Below are 8,378 nucleotides of genomic sequence, written 5' to 3'. Positions count from 1 at the left end.
AGATAGATAGATAGATAGATAGATAGATAGATAGATAGATAGATAGATAGATATAGATGTGTTTACATTTGTCTTTAAATTTTTTATATTCCTTGAAATATTTACAATAAATAATTATTTGTACACATAGTAAAGTGGCATAAAACAATATAGAAATTTATATGTGATGTGCTTCCTCAACTTTTTAAAGTGTTTGATTGAATACTTCATCTGGTCTTTTTCTGGTCAGGATATCTTTCCCCTCATTTATTGGTTTCTTAATTTTTAACTTGGTAGAACCACAAAGTTTTCATTTCCTTCTTTCCTTTCTTCCCTCCTTTTTTAACATTTATGTCTTACAGTTATTAAACATAGGGGTTGTGTGACAATTTCTAAAGTTGTAGCAAACATACTATGTAGAGAATAATAGAGCTCAAAACTTCTTTTATAAATGAATTTTATATTGATATCCTTAACTGATAATGTTCTCTGATTTAATGGTATTTATCATATTTTTAGTATAGGAATAGTATGAGCGTAATCATGCTTCTCAGGAAACAAGAATTGCTTAATAAGTGAAATAAGATATAAATATTTGTATTAATTTTCAAAATACTTTGTTTATTTTTGTTGAATAAAAGTGTCAGATTTAAAGAAACACCTCATCTGCCAATGAAAAGAATAATAAAATATTTGTTTTAATGGACTTAGGGGAATAAATGTATATGGGTATGGTCCACCTATTACTTAATGGGTGCAAGAAATTTTGGTGGAAAATTGGTTTCCCTTTCTTGTTTTATCCTTGGCTCACTTGAGGAATTACCTAAACATCTTTAACATATACTCACACCCTACCCACATACCAAGTGTTAGATGAGAATAGTAACAACTGACTGTTGTTGAGCATAAGGTGCCAGGCAAGATGCTTAATTTGCTCAAATGCATTAACACTTTTTTTTTCTCTTCTTTACCCCCAGCTTTATTGATATAATTGACATATAACCTTCTGTAAGGTTAATGTGTACAATATAATGATTGTACATATGTATATACTGTGAAATGATTATCACAATAAATTTAACACACCCACTGCCTCACATAGTTAGAACTCTTTTTTGAGAACTTTTAACATCTACTGTCTTAACTTTCAAATACATGATAGAGTATTGTTAACTATGCTCACCATGTTGTACATTGCACCCCCAGAACTTAATATCACTTTTTCAATAAAGAAAAAAAATTGCAAGCAATGAAAGGCACAGTAAAGAATTTTACAATTCACTGAGTTTTGATAAATGTTTTTACATATAACCTCTACTCAATCAAGATACAGAAAATATCCATCACCCTGAAAATTCCCTCAAGCCCTTCTAGTCATTCCCTATGCCACAAGCAAACTGTTCTGATTATTATCACTTTATATTACTTTCTCTTAGTTCATATAAATGGAATAACAATGCTCATAATATTTCATCAAGAATAATGTTTTCCCAGGCTCACCCTTACTATAGAATTTGTTGCTTGCTTGTTCTTTTTTGCTGCTATATATTTCATGATATAAATGTACTACAGTTTATATAACAATTATGTTATTGATATAAATTTCTTTACAGGTTTTGGACACTATAAATAAAGCTATCATAGCATTTTTCCACATTTATTTTTTGTGAACATACAGTTTCACTTCTGTTAGGTAAATATTTAAGAGTGCTAATAAAAGGCTTAGAGTAGAAATATAATTTTACCTTATAAGAAACCACCCAACTTAAAAAGTCTAGTTGTCCCACATCCTCAATAATATTTGGAATTTTCCTTCTTTAAGTTTTAGCCACTACAGTGGGTATGAAATTGTATTACATTGTGGTTATGAATAGAATTCCCTGGATGAATACTGATCTTGGATTTGTTATTTAAGTCTGCACCTCATTTTCTTCATCTGCACAATGTGTTTAAAATGTCATATCTTACAATGTTGTGAGGATTCAATGAGATATGTATGTGCAACCAGTGTCTGATACCTAATAAGAACTTAATAAATCATAGACTGAAGAATAGCTCTCCAGATTGGGCTGTAACTCTGTGGCCCCCTCCTCTTATTTCCCATGGTTTAAGGTTTTTTTTCATGCTCAGTCTACCCAGAATGCTGCTGATCATTTCTGTGCCATTTGTAACTTGAAAGTATAAGAAATACCTTTTGAAAAGAGCATGATGTTACACTGTATACCAGGGCTGCTCCTCTATTTTATTGCTTACTTGGTATTTACTTTTGAAAATTCAGTAGAGTTGAGACAGCTTACTTGGGTAGCATTCTCAATGTTTCTGTTATGAAGAATTTTTTTTTTCACTAAGCAACTTTTATTCAAATATTTCTGAAGATAAGTAGTACAGTATTTCTATGTTTCTACTGCACTTTAATCTATCCTGTTGTTTGCATTCTAAAATATGCCATAGGCTGCATATTTTACTACCTTTGTATTTCATTAACTGTGATCACTGCTTTGGCCATTGTAACCTCATAATTTTTCAAAACTTTGTTTCAGATTTGGGGGCATTGTGTATTATGAATTTAGAAATCAAGTTCTTTCTTCTTGAATCTAAATGAAGATGCCAGTGAATCTTTCACTAGAACAAGGCTTTTCTTCTGCATTGCTATAGCTTGAAATTGACAGCTGTTGGGGAGGGAAGCAATTAGGAGAGAGGAATAACCAAATGATGAAATAAAGCCAGAGGGGTGACTCTTGTTAAAGGGGCCAAGGAGACGACAATGGAAGAACTAGAGAATAGGAGAGAAAGATCTTTCTGGTCATTTAAAGTGGGTACAAGCAAAAGGGCAGAGAATAGTTGTTTAGTGACAGTATGTAGAAGAGAGTGGACAACTTTGTAATCATATACCAGAATCTCCTTGTCATGACACAGTACTATTTGGAGCAGATTCAGGTCAGAGCCAGTCCACCTTGCATCAGAGAGAAATGAAAGAGAGAGACAGTGGTAATAGTATATGGACCACAATACAGTATTGTGATTACAATTCTGCTCCCAGAGTCACTAGTTCTGCTGTTTTCCTGCTGTGTGACTTTAAAAGTAAGATACCACTGAGGGGGCGCCTGGGTTGCTCAGTCGTTAAGCATCTGCCTTCGGCTCAGGCATGATCCCAGCATCCTGGGATCGAGCCCCACATCAGGCTCCCTGGTCAGCAGGAAGCCTGCTTCTCCCTCTCCCACTCCCCCTGCTTGTGTTCCCTCTCTCGCTGTGTCTCTCTCTGTCAAATAAATAAAATCTTAAAAAAAAAAAAAGATACCACTGAGAATCTTGGTTTCCTACTGGATACTGAGGATAATACCAATTTCTACCAACAGGGTTTTTCTGCTTAACCGAGAATATAATGCATGTCACTTCCCATATGGCTTGAAATGTAGTAACCATGTGATGCACCTTAGCCACTGAAATTAATATATGTTTGAGGATCTATTCTGCCCTAGATGCTATACAACACTTTTCATACATTATACTATTTAATTCTCTATTTTGTTCTCTGGATAGAAGCTAAGCAACTTGTTTGACTCCAAAGTTTAGTTTGTATGTCTTGTCACCATATTCCAGTTTGTATCAAATATAAAATAAAGCTTTATTATACATTTTATAATAATAGTCCTGCCTATTTTATGGATGGCAGCATCTCATTAATGTAGGTAAGACATCTGAAGAAAAGAAAAAGAATAAGGGTGGGAGGGTTCTGTGAAGTGTGTGTGTGTATATGTGTATATGTGTGTGTGTGTGTATACAGTAATCCTTTCACATACCCTCATTCTTTTGTTTTTGATGATCAATTCTTCACTTTCTGGCATTGCAATGTTTTTAACATTTTATTGTGAAATATTTTTAGATGTTTGGGAAAAAAATTGCAAAAATAGGATAGAGTGGTCTCACACCCTTCATCCAGCTGTTTTGTTAACATTTTACATAGCCATGGTACATTTATCAAAACTAAGACATTGACATGAGTATCAGACTATTAATGAAGCTACAAATTCTATTCAGGTTTCTCCCAGTTGTCCACTGATGCTTTTCTTCTTTTCCAGAATCCAAACTTGTATATCGCATTGTATTTAGTGTGCATGTCTCCTTATCTGCTCCACTTGGTGACAATTTATCAGTCTTTTATGTCTTTTATAGTTTCAATATTGTTGAAGATTAATGGTCAGGTATTTTGTAGAGTGTCCCTTGAATTTGCTTGGTCTGATACTTATTTACTCATGATTACACTTAGGTTATGGATATAGGGGAAGAATACCACAGAAGTGAAGTGTCCTTCTCATTATATCATATCAGGAAATACATAATATCAGCATGACTTAATACTGGTGATGTCAATATTAACTTTTGTCACTTGGCTAAGGTTCTCTCAATATGCTCTGTTTGTTAGAAGTAAGTTCTAGGTTCTGTGGACACTCAGTGAGAGGGCAACTAAGCTCATATCCTGAAGGTAGAGATACCAAATAACAACCACCAAAAAATTAAGTTTGGAGAAAGATTGCTGCTCTTCCTTTCTCCTGCTTTCTTATTATTGAGACCTACTGAAGCCTTTTACCAAAAATGTCTGGTGAATAATCTAGAATAACTTCAGGAAATTTGGCATGTGGAAAATATAATAGCAAAGTTTGTTCTGAACAATGAGTTGAAAATACATGCAGTTGGGTGGTGTTTCTGGTATTTGTCAGGTCAGTGAAATATTTTACCTACTACACAGTTTTCTCTCTCCTGTTTAAACAAGGTCTATTCTTTTTATTTTTTTATTATTTTTTTATTATTATGTTATGTTAATCACCATACATTACATCATTATTTTTTGATGTACTGTTCCATGATTCATTGTTTGCATATAACACCCAGTGCTCCATGAATATGTGCCCTCTTTAATACCCATCACCAGGCTAACCCATCCCCCCACAACCCTCCCCTCTAGAACCCTCAGTTTGTTTCTCAGAGTCCATAGTCTCTTATGATTTGTCTCCCTCTCCAACTTCCCCCCTTCATTCTTCCCTTCCTGCTATCTTTTTTTTTTTTTTTTAACATATAATGTATTATTTGTTTCAGAGGTACAGGTCTATGATTCAACAGTCTTACACAATTCACAACACTCACCATAGCACATACCATCCCCAATGTCTATCACCCAGCCACCCCATCCCTCCCACCCCCCACCACTCCAGCAACCCTCAGTTTGTTTCCTGAGATTAAGGATTCCTCGTATCAGTGAGGTCATATGAATCATGTCTTTCTCTGATTGACTTATTTTGCTCAGCATAATACCCTCCAGTTCCATTCACGTCATTGCAAATGGCAAGATTTCATTCCTTTTGATGGCTGTATAATATTCCATTGTGTGTGTATGTGTATATATATATATATATATATATATATCTCAGACCTTCTTTATCCATTCATTTGTCGATGGACATCTTGGCTGTTTCCACAGTTTGGCTATTGTGGACATTGCTGCTATAAACATCGGGGTGCACATACCCTTTCTGATCCCTACTTTTGTATCTTTGGGGTATATACCCAGGAGTGCAATTGCTGGATCATATGGTAGCTCTATCTTCAACATTTTGAGGAACCTCCATACTGTTTTCCAGAGTGGCTGCACCAGCTTGCATTCCCACCAACAGTGTAGGAGGGTTCCCCTTTCTCCACATCCCCGCCAACACCTGTCATTTCCTGACTTCTTAATTTTAGCCATTCTGACTGGTGTGAGGTGGTATCTCACTGAGGTTTTGATTTGGATTTCCCTGATGCTGAGCGATATTGAGCACTTTTTCATGTGTCTGTTGGCCATTTGGATGTCTTCTTTGGAAAAATGTCAGTTCATGTCTTTTGCCCATTTCTCGATTGGATCTTTTGTTCTTTGGGTGTTGAGTTTGATAAGTTCTTTATAGATTTTGGATACTAGCCCTTTATCTGATATGTCATTTGCAAATATCTTCTCCCATTCTGTCGGTTGTCTTTTGGTTTTGTTGACTGTTTCTTTTGCTGTGCAAAAGCTTTTTATCTTGATGAAGTCCCAATAGTTCATTTTTGCCCTTGCTTCCTTTACCTTTTGAGATGTTTCTAGGAAGAAGTTGCTGTGGCTGAGGTCGAAGAGGTTGCTGCCTGTGTTTTCCTTTAGGATTTCAATGGACTCCTGTCTCACACTGAGGTCTTCAACCATTTGGAGTCTATTTTTGTGTGTGGTGTAAGGAAAGGGTCCAGTTTCATTCTTCTGCATGTGGCTGTCCAATTTTCTCAATACCATCTGTTGAAGAGACTATCTTTTTTCCATTGGACATTCTTTCCTGCTTTGCCAAAGATGAGTTGACCATAGAGTTAAGGGTCCATTTCTGGGCTCTCTATTCTGTTCCGTTGATCTATGTGTCTGTTCTTGTGCCAGTACCATACTGTCTTGATGATGACAGCTATGTAATAGAGTTGAAGTCCAGAATTGTGATGCCACCAGCTTTGCTTTTCTTTTTCAACATTCCTCTGGCCTGCCAGGTCTCTGTGGATAGGTCTGTTGCCAATCTAATGTTTCTACCATTGTGGGTTACATATCTCTTCTTCCAAGCTGCTTTCAGGATTTTCTCTTTGTCTCTGAGACTCGTAAGTTTTACTATTAGATGTCAGGTGTTGACCTATTTTTACTGATTTTGAGGGGGGTTTTCTGTGCCTCTTGGATTTTGATGCCTGTTTCCTTCCCCAAATTAGGGAAGTTCCCTGCTATAATTTGTTCCAATATACCTTCTGCCCCTCTCTCTCTTTCTTCTTCTGGGATCCCAATTATTCTAATATTGTTTCGTCTTATGATATCACTTATCTCTCGAATTCTGCCCTCGTGATCCAGTAGTTGTTGATCTCTCTTTTTCTCAGCTTCTTTATTTTCCATCATTTGGTCTTCTATATCACTAATTCTCTCTTCTGCTTAATTTATCCTAGCAGTTAGAGCCCCCATTTTTTATTGCACCTCATTAATAGCTTTTTTGACTTCAACTTGGTTAGATTTTAGTTCTTTTATTTCTCCAGAAAGGGTTTCTCTAATAACTTCCATGCTTTTTTCAAGCCCAGCTAGTATCTTTAAAATCATCATTCTGAACTCTAGTTCCGACATCTTACTAATGTCCATATTTATTAGGTCCCTCGCAGTCGGTACTGCCTCTTGTTCTTTTTTTGAGGTGATTTTTTTCCATCTTGTCATTTTGTCCAGAGCAGAACAGATGAATGAGAGAACAAAATGCTACCAGGGTAAAAATGTCCCCAGAAAAATATACACTAAACAAATCAGAAGAGACCTGAAAGCAGGGGAAAAGAAAGGGAAAGAAAGAAAAAAGAAAAAAACAAGAAAAGAAAAAGATAAAAACAAACAAAACAAAACAATATGATCAGATATGATCAGGCTGGTGCATAGATCAGTGCCACACACTAGATTTTGGGCGTATTTTGGTTTGTTAGAAGAAACTGCCTCCCAAAATTTTAAAGAAAGAAAAACTTATATGTACAAAAATAAGGGTTAATACGATGAAGGGATGGAATATGACTGTAAAGATGCAAATTATAAAAGATTTTATAAAAGGAATTGATAAGAAGTTGGTTGAAAAAAGAAAGAAGAGGATTTAAAAAAAAAAGGGAGAGAATGTGATCAGGCAGGAGACTAGAACAAAGCCATACACTAGAGATTTGGGGTATATTTTGGTCTGTGAGAAGAAACTGTATCCCAAAATTTTAAAGAAAGAACAACTTATATATATATACCAAAAATAAGGTTAACTACTATGAAGGGATAGAATATGACTCTAAAAATGAAAAATAAAAAAGATATTTAAAAAAGGGATCGATAAGATGTTGGTTGAAAAAGGGAAAAATAAAAATAAAAAAAAAGTAAAAGAAAGTTAAAAAAAAAATTAACTTTGAAAGATGAAAGAATCATGGGGAAAAAAGCCATGAATTCTATGTGCAGTATTCCCCTATCGCTGGAGTTCTGCCATTCTCATTGATTGGTAAACTTGGTCTTAGCTGGCTGTTCTTGCTGATCTTCTGGGGGAGGGGCCTGTTGATTCTCAAATGTCTTTGCTGGAGACAGAATTGCCCCTCCCTTGCTGGGGTCCGTGCTAAGTAATCTGCTCAGGTTTGCTCTTGGGGGCTTTTGTTCCCTGCAAGCTTTCCGTGCAGCTTTGGAGGCTGAGAGTGAAAATGGCGGCCTCCCAGTCTCCGCCCCAGAGGAGCTGAGAACTCGGGGCCCCACTCCTCAGTTAACCCCCCCAAGAAAAGCAGTCAATCACTCCTTTCCCCCAGTCTCCGGCCACACTCCATGCTCACCCAGCCTGTGACCGAGTGTTTCTATCTCTGGCACACGACCCCATGTGAAGTCT

Source organism: Mirounga leonina, unplaced genomic scaffold, assembly GCF_011800145.1.
Source record: "Mirounga leonina isolate KUSES-001 unplaced genomic scaffold, KU_Mleo_1.0 Mir_114, whole genome shotgun sequence".
NCBI classification, from domain to species: Eukaryota; Metazoa; Chordata; class Mammalia; order Carnivora; family Phocidae; genus Mirounga; species Mirounga leonina.
This window is presented reverse-complemented; position numbering follows the sequence as displayed.